This window comes from Panulirus ornatus, chromosome 21, assembly GCF_036320965.1.
Source record: "Panulirus ornatus isolate Po-2019 chromosome 21, ASM3632096v1, whole genome shotgun sequence".
Taxonomy (NCBI): Eukaryota; Metazoa; Arthropoda; class Malacostraca; order Decapoda; family Palinuridae; genus Panulirus; species Panulirus ornatus.
The window spans coordinates 21769380-21790901 of NC_092244.1; the positions used below are offsets into that span (position 1 = coordinate 21769380).

The following is a 21522-nucleotide window of genomic DNA, read 5'->3' on the forward strand; positions in this document are numbered from 1 at the left end:
GTCGTACCATCTTGCGTGAGAGTCGTACCGTCGCATTGCAAGGGACCAAGTTTAGTTTTGTATAACATTTGTTGATTTTTTTTTTTACGTTGGAGGTTCCAATCATGGACGAAAGTCTACATCAAGGCCGGGCCTTAATTGAAATATAGAGAGAATTATAAGAGGAAAAGAGAAGAGACAAGGGAAAGTATTTTACGGATTTTGGAGGAAGTGAAAGACCTCATTTTTAAGAAGTGCCAGGTAATAGTTATTGGGAATAACATGAGAATGTTGGGAGTTACAAGCTTCGAGGTGTTGGGAAAGAAAGAGCTATCAAAATGGCCCACCCTTGGGTTGCCATCGGCCACACGTTGGCTGTAGGGGGTCTACCTTCATGCTGAGTGTTGACTGTAGGGGCCTTCCTTCATGCTGAGTGTTGGCTGTAGGGAGTCTTCCTTCATGCTGAGTGTTGGCTGTAGGGGTCTTCCTTCATGCTGAGTGTTGGCTGTAGGGGGTTTTTCTTCATGTTGAGTGATGGCTTTAGGGGTCTTCCTTCATGCTGAGTGTTGGCTGTAGGGAGTCTTCCCTCATGCTGAGTGTTGGCTGTAGGGGTCTTCCTCCATGCTGAGTGATGGCTGTAGGGGTCTTCCTTCATACTGAGTGTTGGCTGTAGGGGTCTTCCCTCATGCTGAGTGTTGGCTGTAGGGAGTCTTCCTTCATGCTGAGTGTTGGCTGTAGGGGTCTTCCTTTATGCTGAGTGTTAGCTGTAGGTGTCTTCCTTCATGCTGACTGTTGGCTGTAGGGGTCTTCCTTCATGCTAAATGTTGGCTGTAGGGGTCTTCCTTCATGCTGAGTGTTGACTGTAGGTGTCTTCCTTCATGCTGAGTGTTAGCTGTAGGGGTCTTCCTTCATGCTGAGTGTTGACTGTAGGTGTCTTCCTTCATGCTGAGTGTTGGCTGTAGGGGTCTTCCTTCATGCTGAGTGTTGGCTGTAGGGGTCTTCCTTCATGCTAAATGTTGGCTGTAGGGGTCTTCCTTCCTGCTGAGTGTTGACTGTAGGTGTCTTCCTTCATGCTGAGTGTTGACTGTAGGTGTCTTCCTTCATGCTGAGTGTTGGCTGTAGGGGTCTTCATGCTGAGTGTTGACTGTAGGTGTCTTCCTTCATGCTGAGTGTTGGCTGTAGGGGTCTTCCTTCCTGCTGAGTGTTGACTGTAGGTGTCTTCCTTCATGCTGAGTGTTGACTGTAGGGGTCTTCCTTCATGCTGAGTGTTGACTGTAGGTGTCTTCCTTCATGCTGAGTGTTGGCTGTAGGGGTCTTCCTTCATGCTGACTGTTGACTGTAGGTGTCTTCCTTCATGCTGAGTATTGGCTGTAGGGGTCTTCCTTCATGCTGAGTGTTGGCTGTAGGAGTCTTCCTTCATGCTGAGTGTTGGCTGTAGGGGTTTTCCTTCATGCTGAATGTTGGCTGTAGGGGTCTTCCTTCACGCTGAGTGTTGGCTGTAGGGGTCTTCCTTCATGCTGAGTGTTGGCTGTAGGGGTCTTCCTTCATGCTGAGTGTTGGCTGTAGGGGTCTTCCTTCATGCTGAGTGTTGGCTGTAGGGGTCTTCCTTCATGCTGAGTGTTGGCTGTAGGGGTCTTCCTTCATGCTGAATGTTGGCTGTAGGGGGTCATCCTTCATGCTGAGTGTTGGCTGTAGGGGTCTTCCTTCATGCTGAGTGTTGGCTGTAGGAGTCTTCCTTCATGCTGAGTGTTGGCTGTAGGGGTCTTCTTTCATGCTGAGTGTTGGCTGTAGGGGCCTTCCTTCATGCTGAGTGTTGGCTGTAAGGGTCATCCTTCATGCTGAGTGATGGCTGTAGAGGTCTTCCTTCATGCTGAGTGCTGGTCATCTGTAGGGGTCTTCCTACATGCTGAGTGCTGGTCATCTGTAGTGGTCTTCCTCTTACTTTACATATGCCATACGGTATTTAATGAGGCCGACGATCAAGCTGATATGTTCCTTGGTTGTTCAGTTTGGCTTTTGGAGGCTATGGTTCGTCGGTTTACGTCACCGCCATATCTTGCTGTTCCATTACACCATCCAAGACTTTTTTAAATTTCACCGCTGAACAGTTCATGGTATTTCTGATGGCTGCTGATAAATTATTTAACGTATCTGATGCCCACACAGTACTCTTCTCTCTCTCTCTCTATCTCTCTCTCTCTCTCTCTCTCTCTCTCTCTCTCTCTCTCTCTCTCTCTCTCAACTCCTGACATCACGTTTCTATGGCGTGGGTATGATTTTACAGAGTCAGTCGTGCCAGTAGAGTATTCTTCTCAAGTTTCGGCTGGGAAGCATGTCTTTTGTGAGTGATTCTCCAGGTGTACGTCCATTATGATTTACGTCTCCGTCTCCGGTTCAGAGATGGAAACCCTCAGGTCCTTCCTTGTAGATTATGTATATAAACAGTGTTGCTCTGGGCTGGGAAGGATCTGTCCATCTCCAGTTGTGTAGTGCCGTCCTCCCTGTGGTGTAAGCACACAACGGTATTCTAGTTATGTGGGTCTTCGTACCATGAAGAGCGTTACCATTGGTGTTCACGTCATCAGTCATAATGTCAGACTGGAGCCGTGCCATCACTGTGGAAGCATTTGTTGCTGTGTTGTCTTCTCTGAAGCAGAGGTCACCACACATTATCATTTTGAGGTCTTTTACACTGGGATGAATGGTGGCATCAGTTCCTTTCCCGGTACACTCCCATGTTTCCTTACAGTCTTCGTGATACAGTGGCTCAATCTTGTGTGATATTTATTTCCATTAAAGAGTATGTTATTAGCGGTGACCCAGCGAAAGACTTGATTTGGTTTCCATAGAGCTATGTACAGCTTGTTGCTGCGTCTGTGTCAGCTATGAGACCGAGAAACAAAACGAGTTCGGTCCCTCAGGGAACTGAACATTTCAACTCTGAGGTTCAGAAAATAGTCACATTTAAAACGATATAGAGAAAATTTTCAAGAGAATACGTACCGGTAGTCGTAAGGACGATGATACACGAAGATCCGAGCGCCTTCGTGAGCATTCACATCTGGGCTACAGAGATAATCTCTTTATCGCAGATGTGAATATTCACGAAGGCGCGCTCGGATCTTCATTATTCTTGCGGCCACCCGCATCTTTAATCAATGTTATGATACGTTAGTTAAGAAGTTTTATGTTCATGTTCTGCCAGCTTTCCAGTTCGTCCCATCGTACTAAGGATATTGCAGGGCGACGTTGTGAGTTCTGTCTTGCACAGGAGAAGATCCTGCTGACGCTCTTAGTATGACGCGTTTTGGCGCCGTGGTCACTCTTATCTTCCTTTCTTTTCCAGTTTTTGTGCATCACGTATACGTTTAGTTTGTCCCCCAAGCGACTCAATAGTTTTGCGGTTGTGATGTATTTGCTCTGAGCCTAAGAACTTCCCTCCCTTAAGCAGTGTTACCTATTGTAGTGCTGGCAGTATTTAGGAGTTACACTTAACCCTTGGTGCTAGTGGTGATCTTTCGGAGTTGCCCTTGAACACTGGGTATTGGCGGTTTTTTACGGTCTACCCCTTGAACACCGAGTGCTGACGATCTGTGGGAATCACCCTTAACACTGGGTGCTGGTGGTTTGTAGCGTTAACTCTTTAACACCGAGTGCTGACGATCTGTGGGAGCTGGTGCGTGATGTTAAACACTGGCCAACTTTAGGGAAAGGGGGGACGGGGGATTAACTTTAACGTTGAGTGTTTGTCCATATCAAGACCTGACACATAACATGATCGATGAAAAAATGTCCTGCTAACATTTACAGCCACCGCCCAAATAGCTCAACGTAATTGCAAAACAATTGGAAAAGTTACGGTAAAATGCTGTGTGCTTTGAATGCTTCCACCAGGTTAATATGTTGCTTGTGCGCTTGGTTGTGTTCTAGTGCTCTGATGTAGTCTAATGCTTCGGTGTGTTGTACTGCTCTGTTGCGTTCTAGTGCTGTAGTGTGTTCCAGTGTTCTGGTGTGTTTTAGTGCTCTTGTGTGTTCCAGTGTTCTGATGTGTTCTAGTGATGTAGTGTGTTCTGGTATGTTCTAGTGTTCTAGTGCTCTTGCGTTCTGGTGTGTTCTAGTGTTCTGTTATGTTCTAGTGCTCTGGGTTGTTTTAGTGCTTTGTACTCTAGTATCCTGGTGTATTTTAGTAATCCTGTGTGTTATGGTGTCTTACAGTGCTCTGATTTGTTCTAGTGCTCTGGTGTGTTTTAGTGTTCTGGTGTGCTCTAGCGTTCTGGTGTGTTTTAGGACTCTTGTGTTCTAGTGCTTTGGTGTGTTGTAGTGTTGTGATGTGTTCCAGTACTCTGGTGTGTTCTAGTGGTGTTCTAGTGCTCTGATGTGTTCTAGTGCTTTGACATGTCATAGTGCACTGATGTAGTCTAGTGATCTGGTGTGTTCCAGTGCTCTGATATGTTCTAGTGCTCTGGTGTGTTATAGTACTCTGGTGTGTTCTAGTGCACTGGTTTCCGCAATTACTTTGGGGTGTTCTTAGTTTTCTGGTATGTTCTAGGGTTTCTAGTGGTTTGATTGAGTAGTGATGAAAGGGAAAGAGAGATGTGTGGTAATAAAGAGTGTGGTTGAGAGAACAGAAGAGGGTGTGTTGAAATGGTTTGGTCACGTGGAGAGAATGAATGAGGAAAGATTGGCAAAGAGGATATATGTGTCAGAGGTGGAGGGAACGAGAAGTGGGAGACCAAATTGGAGGTGGAAGGATGGAGTGAAAGCGATTTTAAGCGATCGGGGCCTGAACATGCAGGAGGGTGAAAGGCGTGCAAGGAATAAAGTGAATTGGAACCATGTGGTATACCGGGGTCGACGTGCTGCCAATGGATTGAACCAGGGCATGTGAAGTGTCTGGGGTAAACCATGGAAGGTTTTGTGGGGCCTGGATGTGGAAAGGGAGCTGTGGTTTCGGTGCATTATACATGACAGCTAGATAATGAGTGTGAACGAATGTGGCCTTTGTTATCTTTTCCTAGCGCTACATCGCGCGAGCGCGCGTGGGGAGGGGATGCCATTTCATGTGTAGTGGGATGGCGACGGGAATGGATGAAGGCGGCATGTATGAATATGTACATGTGTATATATGTATTTGTCTGTGTATGTATATGTATGTATGCGTTGAAATGGATGGGTATGTATGCGTGTGTGTGCGTTTATGCATGTGGGTAGGTTGGGCCATTCTTTCGTTTGTTTCCTTGCGCTAACGCGGGAGACAGCGACTAAGTATGATATATATATATATATATATATATATATATATATATATATATATATATATATATATATATATATATATATATATGTGTGTGTGTGTGTGTGTGTGTGTGTGTATGTATGTATGTATGTATGTATGGCATGTTCTAGTGTCTTAGGGTGTTCTTTTCTGGGGTTGTAGTGTTCGTCTATTCTAGTGTTCAGGTGTGCTGTAGTGTATTCTATTGATCAAATATGTTCAAGTGTTCTGGTGTGTTCATTTAAGAGTGATGTTTTTGTGTTCTAGTGTCCAGGTGTTTTCTGTTGTATTCTAGTGGACCTGTGGGTTCTTATGTATTCTAATGGTCGTGTAATATCTAGAACTCTGGAAATCTTCTAATGCCCTGGTGTGTTCCAGTGTCCTGCTGTATTTTAATGGTCTTGTATGTTGTAGTGTTCTGGTGTGTTCTAGTGTTTTCAGAATGTCTTGCGTGTTGTAGAGCTCGTGTGTGTTCTGTTGCTGTGGTGAAATTTAGTTCTCTGATGTGCTATAGTGCGTTAGTGTTCTCTGTTGTGCATCTGACAAAGTGGCGTAATTTGTCTAGGTCCCCTTGCACAGTGGTGTAATTCTCCTCGCTTTTCACTTGCTCCTGATCGTGGCATAATTCACAAACATATGAAGGAAGGAGCACACTCTTTATGGTAATTAAGTCAATAACATAAATTAAGAATAGCAATGGTTCGAGAAGAACCATTTCGATACAGACGATTCACCCAACCTTCCATTTTGTCTCAAACCGAGCTCACTCTCTCGTAGAAATCTAAGAAATTTGGTACGCCGTACCTCCTTTCTCTGGAACGATCTTGTCGTGAACTTTGGTAACCTCTGCAGTAGCATCTTACAGGCCGCGCTTTCCAGGGAGACCGATCTGTGTCCTAGTGCTCAAGTGGTCCGATCTGCTGTGGTGCTCTGGTGTGTTGTGGTATGTCGTAGTGATGGTGTGTTTTAGTCTTTTGGTGTGTAGAAGACCTTTGATGTGTTCTAGTGGTCTTGTGTAATCTCGTGGCTTGTTGTGTTCTTGTACCTTTTTTTATTTCAGTGTTCTGGTGTGTTGCAGTGTTTGGGCGTGTTCTGTTGCCTTGATGTGTTTAAGCGATCTGTATTATATTCTAGTTCTCTGGTGTTATAGTGTTTTATTTCCTTCTTGTGTTTTTCAGTGTTCAAATGTTTTGAAGTTTTAATGTTCTCATGTACTAGTGCGTTCATGAGCTGTGGTGTGTCTTAGCGTTATGGGGTCTCCATGAGTTGTGGTGTACCCGGATGTTCTTAAGGACGTGTGTTCATGAGCTGTGGTGTGTCCTAGTGTTTTAGTGTGTTCATAAGTTGTGTAAGATGCTAGTGTTCTGTGGTGTTCATGAACTATGACATATCCTAGTGTTTTGGTGTGTTCGTGAGCTTGGTGTCCTATTGTTCTTTTGTGTTCATAAGTTTGTGTGTGTCATAGTGTTCTGGTGTGTTCATGAGTTGTTGTGTGTCTAAGTGTTCCGGTGTGTTCATGAGTTGTGGTACGTCTGTTTTTGTGTGTTCATGAGTTATGGTGTGTCTAAGTGTTCTGGTGTGTTCATGAGTTGTGTGTCTGTGTTCTGGTGTGTTCATGAGTTGTGTCTAATTGTTCTGGTGTGTTCATGAGTTGTGGTGTGTTTAAGTGTTCTGGTGTGTTCCTGAGATGTAGTGTGTCTAAGTATTCTGGGGTGTTCATGAGTTGTGGTGTGTCCTTGTGTTCTGGTGTGTTCATGAGTTGTGATGTGTCTAAGTGTTCCGTTGTGTTCATGAGTTGTGGTGTGTCCTAGTGTTGTGGTATGTCTGTGTTTTGGCGTGTTCATGAGAAGTGGTGTTTCTAAGTGTTCTGGTGTGTTCATGAGTTGTGGTGTGTCCTAGTGTTCTGGTGTGTTCATGAGTTGTGGTGTGTAGGAGTGTTTTGGTGTGTGCTTGAGTTGTGGTGTGTCTAAGTGTTCTAGTGTGTTCATGAGTTGTGTTGTGTCTAATTGTTCTGGTGTGTTCATGAATTGTGGTGTATTTAAGTCTTCTGGTGTGTTCATGAGATGTAGTGTGTCTAAGTATTCTGGGGTGTTCATGAGTTATGATGTGTCCTTGTGTTCTGGTGTGTTCATGAGTTTTGGTGTGTCCTAGTGTTGTGGTATGTCTAAGTGTTCTGGTGTGTTGTTGTGGTGTGTCTAAGTGTTATGGTGTGTTCATGAGTTGTGGTGTGTCTGTGTTCTGGTGTGTTCCTGAGATGTAGTATGTCTAAGTATTCTGGGGTGTTCATGAGTTGTGTTGTGTCTTATTGTTCTGGTGTGTTCATGAGTTGTGTTGTGTCTTATTGTTCTGGTGTGTTCATGAATTGTGGTGTATTTAAGTGTTCTGGTGTGTTCATGAGATGTAGTGTGTCTAAGTATTTGGGGTGTTCATGAGTTATGATGTGTCCTTGTGTTCTGGTGTGTTCATGAGTTTTGGTGTGTCCTAGTGTTGTGGTATATCTAAGTGTTCTGATGTGTTGCTGTGGTGTGTCTAAGTGTTAAGGTGTGTTCATGAGTTGTGGTGTGTCTAAGTGTTCTGATGTGTTGTTGTGGTGTGTCTAAGTGTTAAGGTGTGTTCATGAGTTGTGGTGTGTCTAAGTGTTCTGGTGTGTTCATGAGTTGTGGCGTGTCCGAGTGTTATGGTATGTCTAAGTGTTATGGTGTGTTGTTGTGGTGTGTCTAAGTGTTCTGGTGTGTTCATGAGTTGTGATGTGTCTGTGTTCTGGTGTGTTCATGAGTTGTGATGTGTCTGTGTTCTGGTGTGTTCTTGAGTTGTGGTGTGTCCTAGTGTTGTGGTATGTCTAAGTGTTCTGGTGTGTTGTGGTGTGTCTAAGTGTTATGTTGTGCTCATGAGTTGTGGTTTCTAAGTTTTCTGGTGTGTTCATGAGTTGTGGTGTGTCTAAGTGTTCTGGTGTATTCATGAGTTGTGATGTGTCCTAGTGTTGTGGTATGTCTAAGTGTTCTGGTGTGTTGTGGCGTGTCTAAGTGTTCTGGTGTGTTCATGAGTTGTGATGTGTCTTTGTGTTCTGGTGTGTTCATGAGTTGTGGTGTGTCTTTGTGTTCTGGTGTGTTCATGAGTTGTGATGTGTCTAAATGTTCTGGTGTTTTCATGAGTTGTGGTGTGTCTAAGTGTTTTGGTGTGTTCATGACATATGGTGTGTCTAAGTGTTCTGGTGTGTTCATGAGTTGTGGTGTGTCTAAGTGTTCTGGTGTGTTCATGAGTTGTGATGTGTTTAAGTGTTCTGGCGTGTTCATGATTTGTGGTGTGTCCTAGTGTTCTTGTGTGTTGTGGTGTGTCTAAGTGTTCTAAGGTGTTCATGAGATGTAGTGTTACCTCGTGTTCTTGTGGATTGTGTTGCTGTGGTGTGCTCTAGTGATTTTGAGGTTTAATGTGTTCAGGTACTAGTGTGTGTTCTCAAGTGTTCAGTTGTATGTTCTAGCGATCTTTATGTTCTACTGCTTCGGGATGTTTTAATGCTTAGGTTTGTTCTAGTGTTCTTCTGTATTCAGGTGCGCTAGTTTGTTCTAGTGCGCTTGGTGTGTTCCAAAGCTCTCGTATGTTCAAGAGCGACTGGTGTTTATTAGTGCTCTAGTGTGTTCTAGTGTTTTCTAGTGCTCTTCTATATTCTATATTCCTGGTATGTATCAGTACTCTTGCAGTATTCTGATACTTTGGTGTATTCCAGTGGTGTGGTATGTTCCAGTGTTCTGTTGTGTTCTAGTTTTCTGTCATGTTCTGGTGTTTTAGTGCTGTACTGTTTTCTAGTGATCTGATGTACTCGGTTCATTTATCGTTTTGGTGTGTTCTAGTATTCAGGAATGTTCATTTGTTCTGCTGTATTTAAGTGGTCTGGTGTGTTCTTGTACTGTATTGTGTTCTAATACTTTACTAAATTTTAGTCTGATGTGTTCTTGTATTTCACTGTGTTATGGTGCTGTGGTGTGTTTCTGTGCTCCAGTGTGTTCTGGTGCTTCGGTGTGTTGTAGTGTTCTGGGTTGTATGTGCAATCTGAGATGTTTTAGTCCTTTGGTGCGTTTTAGTGTGTTCTAGTTCTCAGGTGTTCATTTTCGTGTGCGTTCTGGTGGTTTTGTAAGTCCTAGTGCTCTGTTGTGTTCAAATTTTCTTGTGGTCTAGTGTTTTCGTGTGTTATAATGTGTTTTAGTTCTTTGGTGGTGTGTTCCAATGCTCTGATATGTTCTAGTTACCTGATGTGTTCTAGCACTCTCGTATGTTTTAATTTTCTGGTGATATAGCGCTCTGCTGTATTCTAGCTTTATGGTATGTTACAGTGCTCTTTTGTGTTCTAATACTCTCGTATGTTCTAGTGTTCTAGTGTTGTGGTTGTGATCTGGTGTGTTAGTGAATGGTTTAATGCTTTGTTGTGATCTGGTGAGTTCTCATGTTCTCTTGTATTTTAGTGCTCTAAAATGTTCTTATGCTGTGTTGTGCTCTAGTGCTCTGGTGTGTTCTTGTTATTCTAATGTGTTCTACCACTCCGGTGTGATCGTTAATCTGTTATACTGTGTTGTGTGTGTTCTATTACCCCGAGTTCTAATCATCCAGTATGCTCTGGTGTTCAGTGCTCCAGTATATTCCAGTGTTGTGTTCTAATGTTCTAGTTCTGTAATGTTCTAGTGTTCTTCTATGATGTAACGTGCCTGTGTGTTCTCTCTTTACAGTCTGCAGCTTCGTGGTCCACAAGCGCTGCCATGAGTTCGTCACCTTCAAATGCCCCGGCAAGGATAAGGGCGCAGACTCCGACGTGAGTATTGGATTTATGTCCTGTTCGCCCGTGTACATACCTCAGGCTGATGTGGGCGGACGCCCCAACCACCAGCTGTGGGCGTGTGCATGGCTGTGGGTGGTGTGGGCGTCCGTAAGATTGGGTTCAGAGTCATGTAACCATTTGTGTGGTTATTATGGGTGGGTGTGTGTGTGTGTGTGTGTGTGTGTGTGTGTGTGCGCGCTGAGGTATGGTTGGTCTGTAACCTTGGTCTTCTTGAGGGTCCGTGCGGCTATCCGTGGCAAGGACAGGTCTATATCTTTGTGACCACGACGCTACGACCATAGGAAGCGAGGCCATCGTGCCCAGGGGTCGTACCGTCGTGCTCAGTGGGTGTCCTTGTGATGGGTAGGCAGTGGATGTGCAGGACTGTACGTGTGTGTGTGTGTGTGTGTGTGTGTGTGTGTGTGTGGAGGTATCTGTAGGAGCGCATGGTTATTGGTGATATAGAAGGAAAGGGCGGGATAGATGTAGATTCAGGTAGATGAATATATTATTATTATTATTATTATTATTATTATTATTATTATTATTATTATTATTATTATTATTATTATTATTCAGCTCCAAGAACCCTTGTAATGTGGTTCCTTTATCTTTGAGACTGCACTGCAAGCAGGAGCAGGGGAATGATGAACATCTTGGCAGCGAGGAGTTCCTAAGTGAAGTCTTTACTCGTTTTCGTTCACTGATGAGGATGCAGGTCGCCGAAGGTGACTTCTTACTCGCGGTATAAACTTATGCAGGCGGCGTCCGGTATATATATATATATATATATATATATATATATATATATATATATATATATATATATATATATATATTATATATATATATATATATATATATATATATATATATATATATATATATATATATATATAATATTTTGCCAAACTCGTCAAAGAACTTGTTGCTTCATAGTGGTCCATCCTTTCCCTGCTGCTCAATGTAACGCAGGAGCCTCTGGATAAGGGGTCCTGGCGTTTATGTATATATATATATATATATATATATATATATATATATATATATATAGAGAGAGAGAGAGAGAGAGAGAGAGAGAGAGAGAGAGAGAGAGAGAGCATATTAATTAGTTCTTATGAATATGTATGTATGTATATATATATATATATATATATATATATATATATATATATATATATATATATATATATATATATATATATATACTGTAAGAGTACACTGTAGAAGTAAGTATCATGTTAAGTCATTCTTACACATCAAGTACAACGTGGTTGTGTAACTTGGAGATCTGTACACTGACTCAAGTATCATAAAGAGAAACAAGTGTTGTTGACGTGTATCAAGGTAAGTAAATAGGGTAGTGTATTGGTAGGTAATTTGCCGCGCTTACACTACAGTACTTGACCTGTTTTTAAATGCTGTAATGGTTTCCATAGTGTCGCCAAGTTGGTCTCATGGATGAACCAGACGGATGATAAGTGTTCTAGAAGATCCGTCAGTATGCCGTCGCGCTTCTCGTTTTCATGAGGCAAATATTCTAATGACAGAAAATCGATGATCGTTAGGCGGGTGGGGTGCGAGGGGCAGCCAGTGCTTTCTGTAACCATGATATTAGCTTTAGAAACACGCCCTCTGCTCCTGTCAGGTGCACTCGGTCACTAGTTTTCAACGCATAGTAATGTTTATTTCCGGGTCTGCACTTCCAGCCATTATTAGAATAGATATTTTTAAAGCACTTGGGAAATGTATTTATACAGCATTACGGAACTTCCGTAGGGCTTCCGTCTTTCCATCTTTAAAGTCATGTTATTTTCTTCCTCTCAGATCAGTCGGTAATGGAGAGACAGTTGAAATAAACATGTATGATATTGTAATTTAGCGGGTAGAGGTCATGACTGCCCATTGGTACAGAAGGTGTCACTATTACCTTAGTTGTATCCTCATATTGTCTTGCTGCAGTTACAACCATGCACAGTGCTGCAACCGTCATCACCATGCACAGTGCTGCAACCCTCATAATCATGCACAGTGCTGCAACCCTCATAATCATGCACAGTGCTGCAACCCTCATAATCATGCACAGTGCTGCAACCCTCATAATCATGCACAGTGCTGCAACCCTCATAATCATGCACAGTGCTGCAACCCTCATAATCATGCACAGTGCTGCAACCCTCATAATCATGCACAGTGCTGCAACCCTCATAATCATGCACAGTGCTGCAACCCTCATAATCATGCACAGTGCTGCAACCCTCATAATCATGCACAGTGCTGCAACCGTCATCACCATGCACAGTGCTGCAACCCTCATAATCATGCACAGTGCTGCAACCCTCATAATCATGCACAGTGCTGCAACCGTCATAATCATGCACATTCCTAGCGCTACCTCGCGCGCATGCGGGAGAGGGGGTTGTCATTTCATGTGTGGCGGGTTGGCGACGGGAATGAATAAAGGCAGCAAGATGAATTATGTACATGTACCACAGTGCTGCAACCCTCATAATCATGCACAGTGCTGCAACCGTCATCACCATGCACAGTGCTGCAACCCTCATAATCATGCACAGTGCTGCAACCCTCATAATCATGCACAGTGCTGCAACCGTCATCACCATGCACAGTGCTGCAACCCTCATAATCATGCACAGTGCTGCAACCCTCATAATCATGCACAGTGCTGCAACCGTCATCACCATGCACAGTGCTGCAACCCTCATAATCATGCACAGTGCTGCAACCCTCATAATCATGCACAGTGCTGCAACCGTCATCACCATGCACAGTGCTGCAACCGTCATAATCATGCACAGTGCTGCAACCCTCATAATCATGCACAGTGCTGCAACCGTCATCACCATGCACAGTTCTGCAACCGTCATAATCATGCACAGTGCTGCAACCCTCATAATCATGCACAGTGCTGCAACCGTCATAATCATGCACAGTGCTGCAACCGTCATAATCATGCACAGTGCTGCAACCGTCATAATCATGCACAGTGCTGCAACCGTCATCACCATGCACAGTGCTGCAACCCTCATAATCATCCACAGTGCTGCAACCCTCATAATCATGCACAGTGCTGCAACCGTCATAATCATGCACAGTGCTGCAACCGTCATCACCATGCACAGTTCTGCAACCGTCATAATCATGCACAGTGCTGCAACCCTCATAATCATGCACAGTGCTGCAACCGTCATAATCATGCACAGTGCTGCAACCGTCATAATCATGCACAGTGCTGCAACCGTCATAATCATGCACAGTGCTGCAACCGTCATAATCATGCACAGTGCTGCAACCCTCATAATCATGCACAGTGCTGCAACCGTCATCACCATGCACAGTGCTGCAACCCTCATAATCATGCACAGTGCTGCAACCCTCATAATCATGCACAGTGCTGCAACCCTCATAATCATGCACAGTGCTGCAACCCTCATAATCATGCACAGTGCTGCAACCCTCATAATCATGCACAGTGCTGCAACCGTCATCACCATGCACAGTGCTGCAACCCTCATAATCATGCACAGTGCTGCAACCCTCATAATCATGCACAGTGCTGCAACCGTCATAATCATGCACATTCCTAGCGCTACCTCGCGCGCATGCGGGAGAGGGGGTTGTCATTTCATGTGTGGCGGGTTGGCGACGGGAATGAATAAAGGCAGCAAGATGAATTATGTACATGTACCACAGTGCTGCAACCCTCATAATCATGCACAGTGCTGCAACCGTCATCACCATGCACAGTGCTGCAACCCTCATAATCATGCACAGTGCTGCAACCCTCATAATCATGCACAGTGCTGCAACCGTCATCACCATGCACAGTGCTGCAACCCTCATAATCATGCACAGTGCTGCAACCCTCATAATCATGCACAGTGCTGCAACCGTCATCACCATGCACAGTGCTGCAACCGTCATAATCATGCACAGTGCTGCAACCCTCATAATCATGCACAGTGCTGCAACCGTCATCACCATGCACAGTTCTGCAACCGTCATAATCATGCACAGTGCTGCAACCCTCATAATCATGCACAGTGCTGCAACCGTCATAATCATGCACAGTGCTGCAACCGTCATAATCATGCACAGTGCTGCAACCGTCATAATCATGCACAGTGCTGCAACCGTCATCACCATGCACAGTGCTGCAACCCTCATAATCATCCACAGTGCTGCAACCCTCATAATCATGCACAGTGCTGCAACCCTCATAATCATGCACAGTGCTGCAACCGTCATAATCATGCACAGTGCTGCAACCGTCATCACCATGCACAGTTCTGCAACCGTCATAATCATGCACAGTGCTGCAACCCTCATAATCATGCACAGTGCTGCAACCGTCATAATCATGCACAGTGCTGCAACCGTCATAATCATGCACAGTGCTGCAACCGTCATAATCATGCACAGTGCTGCAACCGTCATAATCATGCACAGTGCTGCAACCCTCATAATCATGCACAGTGCTGCAACCGTCATCACCATGCACAGTGCTGCAACCGTCATAATCATGCACAGTGCTGCAACCCTCATAATCATGCACAGTGCTGCAACCCTCATAATCATGCACAGTGCTGCAACCGTCATCACCATGCACAGTGCTGCAACCATCATAATCATGCACAGTGCTGCAACCGTCATCACCATGCACAGTGATGCAACCCTCATAATCATGCACAGTGCTGCAACCGTCATAAGCATCCATTGTGGTACAACAATCACACTCATCCAAAGTGTTACAACGGTCTTGACCATCCTCAGTGTTACACCAGGTAAAACCATCCACGGTGTTACACCAATCATAAACATCCATTGTGTTACACAAGTCATAACCATCCACATTGTTACACCAGTCACAACCACCCACTGTGTTACACCGGTCATAAACATCTTTAGTGTTACACCAGTCATAACCACCCACAGTGTTACACCAGTCACAACCACCCACAGTGTTACACCAGTCATAACCATCCACAGTGTCACACCTGTCATAACCATCCACATTGTTACACCAGTCATAACCATCCACATTGTTACACCAGTCATAACCATCCACATTGTTACACCAGTCATAACCATCCACATTGTTACATCCGTCATAACCATCCACATTGTTACACCAGTCATAACCATCCACATTGTTACACCAGTCATAACCATCCATAGTATTACACCAATCATAACCATCCACAGTGTTACACCAGTCATAACCATCCACATTGTTACACCAGTCATAACCATCCACATTGTTACACCAGTCATAACCATCCATAGTGTTACACCAGTCATAACCATCCACAGTGTTACACCAGCTATAATCATCTACTGTGTTACACCAGTCATAACCATCCACAGTGTTACACCAGTCATAACCATCCATAGTGTTACACCAGTCATAACCATCCATAGTGTTACACCAGTTATAATCATCTACTGTGTTACACCAGTCATAACCATCCATAGTGTTACACCAGTCATAACCATCCATAGTGTTACACCAGTTATAATCATCTACTGTGTTACACCAGTCATAACCATCCATAGTGTTACACTAGTCATAACCATCCATAGTGTTACACTAGTCATAACCATCTAGAGGGTTACATCAGTCATAACCATCCACAGTGTTACACCAGTCATAACCATCCACAGTGTTACACCTGTCATAGCCATCCACATTGTTACACCAGTCATAACCATCCACATTGTTACACCAGTCATAAACATCCACATTGCTACACCAGTCATAACCATCCACATTGTTACATCAGTCATAACCATCCACATTGATACACCAGTCATAACCACCCACATTGTTACACCAGTCATAACCATCCACATTGTTACACCAGTCATAACCATCCATAGTGTTACACCAATCATAACCATCCACAGTGTTACACCAATCATAACCATCCATAGTGTTACACCAGTCATAACCATCCACAGTGTTACACCAGCTATAATCATCTACTGTGTTACACCAGATATAACCATCCACAGTGTTACACCAGTCATAACCATCCATAGTGTTACACCAGTCATAACCATCCATAGTGTTACACCAGTTATAATCATCTACTGTGTTACACCAGTCATAACCATCCATAGTATTACACCAGTCATAACCATCCATAGTATTACACCAGTTATAATCATCTACTGTGTTACACCAGTCATAACCATCCATAGTGTTACACCAGTCATAACCATCCACAGTGTCACACCAGTCATAACCATCCACAGTGTCACACCAGTCATAACCATCCACAGTGTTACACCAGTCATAATCATCCACAGTGTCACACCAGTCATAACCATCCACAGTGTCACACCAGTCATAACCATCCACAGTGTCACACCAGTCATAACCATCCATAGTGTTACACCAGCTATAATCATCTACAGTGTCACACCAGTCATAATCATCCACAGTGTTACACCAGCTATAATCATCTACAGTGTTACACTAGTCATAACCATCCATAGTGTTACACCAGTCATAATCATCCACAGTGTCACACCAGTCATAATCATCCACAGTGTCACACCAGTCATAATCATCCACAGTGTCACACCAGTCATAACCATCCACAGTGTCACACCAGTCATAACCATCCATAGTGTTACACCAGCTATAATCATCTACAGTGTCACACCAGTCATAATCATCCACAGTGTTACACCAGCTATAATCATCTACAGTGTTACACTAGTCATAACCATCCATAGTGTTACACCAGTCATAATCATCCACAGTGTCACACCAGTCATAATCATCCACAGTGTCACACCAGTCATAATCATCCACAGTGTCACACCAGTCATAATCATCCACAGTGTCACACCAGTCATAACCATCCACAGTGTCACACCAGTCATAATCATCCACAGTGTCACACCAGACATAACCATCCACAGTGTCACACCAGTCATAATCATCCACAGTGTCACACCAGTCATAATCATCCACAGTGTCACACCAGTCATAATCATCCACAGTGTCACACCAGTCATAACCATCCACAGTGTCACACCAGTCATAATCATCCACAGTGTCACACCAGTCATAACCATCCACAGTGTTACACCAGTCATAATCATCCACAGTGTCACACCAGTCATAACCATCCACAGTGTTACACCAGCTATGATCATCTACAGTGTTACACCAGTCATAACCATCCACTTTGTTATACCAATCATAACCATCTAAAGTGTTAGAACAGCTATAACCATCTACAGTGTTACACCAGCCCTAACAATCCACATTGTTGCACCACTCATAACCATCCACATTGTTACATCAGTCATAGCTATCCACAGTATTACGCCTGACATAACCATCCACAGTGTTACACCAGTAATAACCATCCTCAGTGTTACATCAGTCATAATCATCCACATTGATACACCAGTCATAAAAATCTACAGTGTTACACCTGTCATAACCATCCACAGTGTTACACCAGTCGTAGCCATCCACATTCTTACGCCAGTTATAGTCATGTACAGTGTTACACCAGTCATTACCATCCTCAGTGTTACACCAGTCGTAATGGGCCCACCAAATGATAAATTCAAGAACCTTCTTGATAAACCAACCAAGGTTAGCCCATCAGACATGGCTGTTGTGCGAATGTGAACCAGCTGGACTCGGCCACAAACAGCGTGATTGATCAGAGGGCCACCTGTGCAGTGTACCGGTACCTCGCTACCTGTAGGGGTCGAGAATGGCCTGCAGGATTATAGAAATATGTGGTATATTAGGCCCGCCTCAAGGGAATTTTAAGTGTGACATTTGAATGTCGAGCCCGGCCCCGCTTGAGAAATTCCCTTCATATTCAGGAACTCAGTGGAAGCCATATGTATTTTCTACCATGATTTTTACAGATATTGTATCGTGATAGAGAAATGACTATTTCATTTGCACAAGAGAGTCAGTCGATTTTTTTTGCTACTGTTGGACAAGTGAAGATTGAGTAAGAAAAGCTAAAGTCCCCCTGAGAAGTATGAGGATAGAGTTGTGTTGATTATCACAGCGTTAAAGTGTATGAGGGGGACAAGACTGGTGTGGCCTGTGTGCCAGGCGTCCCTCCTGCTGGTTTGGTGTGTGTGCCAGGCGTCCTCCTCCTTGTGTGGTCTGTGTGCCAGGCGTCCCTCCTCGTGGTGTGGTCTATGTGCCAGGCGTCCCTCCTGCTGGTGTGGTCTGCGTGCCAGGCGTTCCTCCTGCTGGTGTGGTCTGTGTGCTAGGCGTCCCTCCTGCTGGTGTGGTCTGTATGCCAGGCGTCCCTCCTGCTGGTGTGGCCTGTGTGCCAGGTGTCCCTCCTGATGGTGTGGTCTGTGTGCCAGGCGTCCCTCCTGCTGGTTTGGTGTGTGTGCCAGACGTCCCTCCTGCTGGTTTGGTGTGTGTGCCAGGCGTCCCTCCTCGTGGTGTGGTCTGTGTGCCAGGCGTCCCTCCTGCTGGTTTGGTGTGTGTGCCAGGCGTCCCTCCTCGTGGTGTGGTCTGTGTGCCAGGCGTCCCTCCTCGTGGTGTGGCCTGTGTGCCAGGCGTCCCTCCTGCTGGTTTGGTGTGTGTGCCAGGCGTCCCTCCTCGTGGTGTGGTCTGTGTGCCAGGCGTCCCTCCTGCTGGTGTGGTCTGCGTGCCAGGCGTTCCTCCTGCTGGTGTGGTCTGTGTGCTAGGCGTCCCTCCTGCTGGTGTGGTCTGTATGCCAGGCGTCCCTCCTGCTGGTGGGGTCTGTGTGCCAGGCGTCCCTCCTGCTGGTGTGGTCTGTGTGCCAGGCGTCCCTCCTGCTGGTTTGGTGTGTGTGCCACGCGTCCCTCCTGCTGGTGTGGCCTGTGTGCCAGGCGTCCCTTCTGCTGGTTTGGTGTGTGTGCCAGGCGTCCCTCCTGCTGGTGTGGCCTGTGTGCCAGGCGTCCCTCCTGCTGGTGTGGCCTGTGTGCCAGGCTTCCCTCCTGCTGGTGTGGCCTGTGTGCCAGGCGTCCCTTCTGCTGGTGTGGTCTGTGTGCCAGGCGTCCCTCCTGCTGGTGTGGTCTGTGTGCCAGGCGTCCCTCCTGCTGGTGTGGTCTGTGTGCCAGGCGTCCCTCCTGCTGGTGTGGTCTGTGTGCCAGGCGTCCCTCCTCCTTGTGTGGTCTGTGTGCCAAGCGTCCCTCCTCGTGGTGTGGTCTGTGTGCCAGGCGTCCCTCCTCCTGGTTTGGTGTGTGTGCCAGGCGACCCTCCTGCTGGTGTGGTCTGTATGCCAGGCGACCCTCCTGCTGGTGTGGTCTGTGTGCCAGGCGTCCCTCCTCGTGGTGTGGTCTGTGTGCCAGGCGTCCCTCCTCGTGGTGTGGTCTGTGTGCCAGGCGTCCCTCCTCCTGGTGTGGCCTGTGTGCCAGGCGACCCTCCTGCTGGTGTGGTCTGTGTGCCAGGCGACCCTCCTGCTGGTGTGGTCTGTGTGCCAGGCGTCCCTCCTCCTGGTGTGGCCTGTGTGCCAGGCGTCCCTTCTGCTGGTGTGGTCTGTGTGCCAGGCGTCCCTCCTGCTGGTGTGGTCTGTGTGCCAGGCGTCCCTCCTCGTGGTGTGGTCTGTGTGCCAGGCGTCCCTCCTGCTGGTGTGGTCTGTGTGCCAGGCGTCCCTCCTCCTTGTGTGGCCTGTGTGCCAGGCGTCCCTCCTGCTGGTGTGGCCTGTGTGCCAGGCGTCCCTCCTGCTGGTGTGGCCTGTGTGCCAGGCGTCCCTCCTGCTGGTGTGGCCTGTGTGCCAGGCGTCCCTCCTGCTGGTGTGGCGTGTGTGCCAGGCGTCCCTCCTGCTGGTGTGGCCTGCGTGCCAGGCGCCCCTCCTGCTGGTGTGGTCTGTGTGCCAGGCGTCCCTCCTGCTGGTGTGGCCTGTGTGCCAGGCGTCCCTCCTGCTGGTGTGGCGTGTGTGCCAGGCGTCCTCCTCCTTGTGTGGTCTGTGTGCCAGGCGTCCCTCCTCGTGGTGTGGTCTATGTGCCAGGCGTCCCTCCTGCTGGTGTGGTCTGTGTGCCAGGCGTCCCTCCTCGTGGTGTGGTCTGTGTGCCAGGCGTCCCTCCTCGTGGTGTGGTCTGTGTGCCAGGCGTCCCTCCTCGTGGTGTGGTCTGTGTGCCAGGCGTCCCTCCTGCTGGTGTGGTCTGCGTGCCAGGCGTTCCTCCTGCTGGTGTGGTCTGTGTGCTAGGCGTCCCTCCTGCTGGTGTGGTCTGTATGCCAGGCGTCCCTCCTGCTGGTGGGGTCTGTGTGCCAGGCGTCCCTCCTGCTGGTGTGGTCTGTGTGCCAGGCGTCCCTCCTGCTGGTTTGGTGTGTGTGCCACGCGTCCCTCCTGCTGGTGTGGCCTGTGTGCCAGGCGTCCCTCCTGCTGGTGTGGTCTGTGTGCCAGGCGTCCCTCCTCCTTGTGTGGTCTGTGTGCCAGGCGTCCCTCCTCGTGGTGTGGTCTGTGTGCCAGGCGTCCCTCCTCCTGGTGTGGCCTGTGTGCCAGGCGACCCTCCTGCTGGTGTGGTCTGTGTGCCAGGCGTCCCTCCTCGTGGTGTGGTCTGTGTGCCAGGCGTCCCTCCTGCTGGTGTGGTCTGTGTGCCAGGCGTCCCTCCTCCTTGTCTGGCCTGTGTGCCAGGCGTCCCTCCTCGTGGTGTGGCCTGTGTGCCAGGCGTCCCTCCTGCTGGTGTGGTCTGTGTGCCAGGCGTCCCTCCTCCTTGTGTGGCCTGTGTGCCAGGCGACCCTCCTGCTGGTGTGGTCTGTGTGCCAGGCGTCCCTCCTGCTGGTGTGGCCTGTGTGCCAGGCGTCCCTCCTGCTGGTGTGGCGTGTGTGCCAGGCGTCCCTCCTGCTGGTGTGGCCTGCGTGCCAGGCGCCCCTCCTGCTGGTGTGGCCTGTGTGCCAGGCGTCCCTCCTGCTGGTGTGGCGTGTGTGCCAGACGTCCCTCCTGCTGGTGTGGCCTGCGTGCCAGGCGCCCCTCCTGCTGGTGTGGCCTGTGTGCCAGGCGTCCCTCCTGCTGGTGTGGCCTGTGTGCCAGGCGTCCCTCCTGCTGGTGTGGCCTGTGTGCCAGGCGTCCCTCCTGCTGGTGTGGCCTGCGTGCCAGGCGCCCCTCCTGCTGGTGTGGTCTGTATGCCAGGCGTCCCTCCTGCTGGTGTGGCCTGTGTGCCAGGCGTCCCTCCTGCTGGTGTGGTCTGCGTGCCAGGCGTCCCTCCTGCTGGTTTGGTGTGTGTGCCAGGCGTCCCTCCTGCTGGTGTGGTCTGTGTGCCAGGCGACCCTCCTGCTGGTGTGGCCTGTGTGCCAGGCGTCCCTCCTTCTTGTGTGGCCTGTGTGCCAGGCGTCCCTCCTGCTGGTGTGTTCTCTGTGCCAGGCGACCCTCCTGCTGGTGTGGTCTGTGTGCCAGGCGTCCCTCCTGCTGGTTTGGTGTGTGTGCCAGGCGTCCCTCCTCGTGGTGTGGTCTGTGTGCCAGGCGTCCCT

The 21522-nt window shown here is 47.5% G+C and overlaps 1 protein-coding gene across 11 annotated transcripts in view; it reads left to right on the top strand.

Moving 5' to 3' along the window:
• The first annotated feature begins 9975 nt into the window (after nucleotides 1-9975).
• The window catches only part of LOC139756399 (protein kinase C, brain isozyme-like), a 498787-nt gene continuing 487240 nt past the window's right edge, over nucleotides 9976-21522 (top strand). For 6 of the 11 annotated variants that reach the window (XM_071675818.1, XM_071675821.1, XM_071675813.1 and 3 more), the window contains exon 1: nucleotides 9979-10055. The gene's annotated coding sequence lies outside the window, so the exon portion shown is untranslated. Of the gene's footprint in view, nucleotides 10056-21522 lie in introns of all 11 variants that reach the window. The other 5 variants (XM_071675823.1, XM_071675824.1, XM_071675819.1 and 2 more) reach the window with 1 other exon arrangement.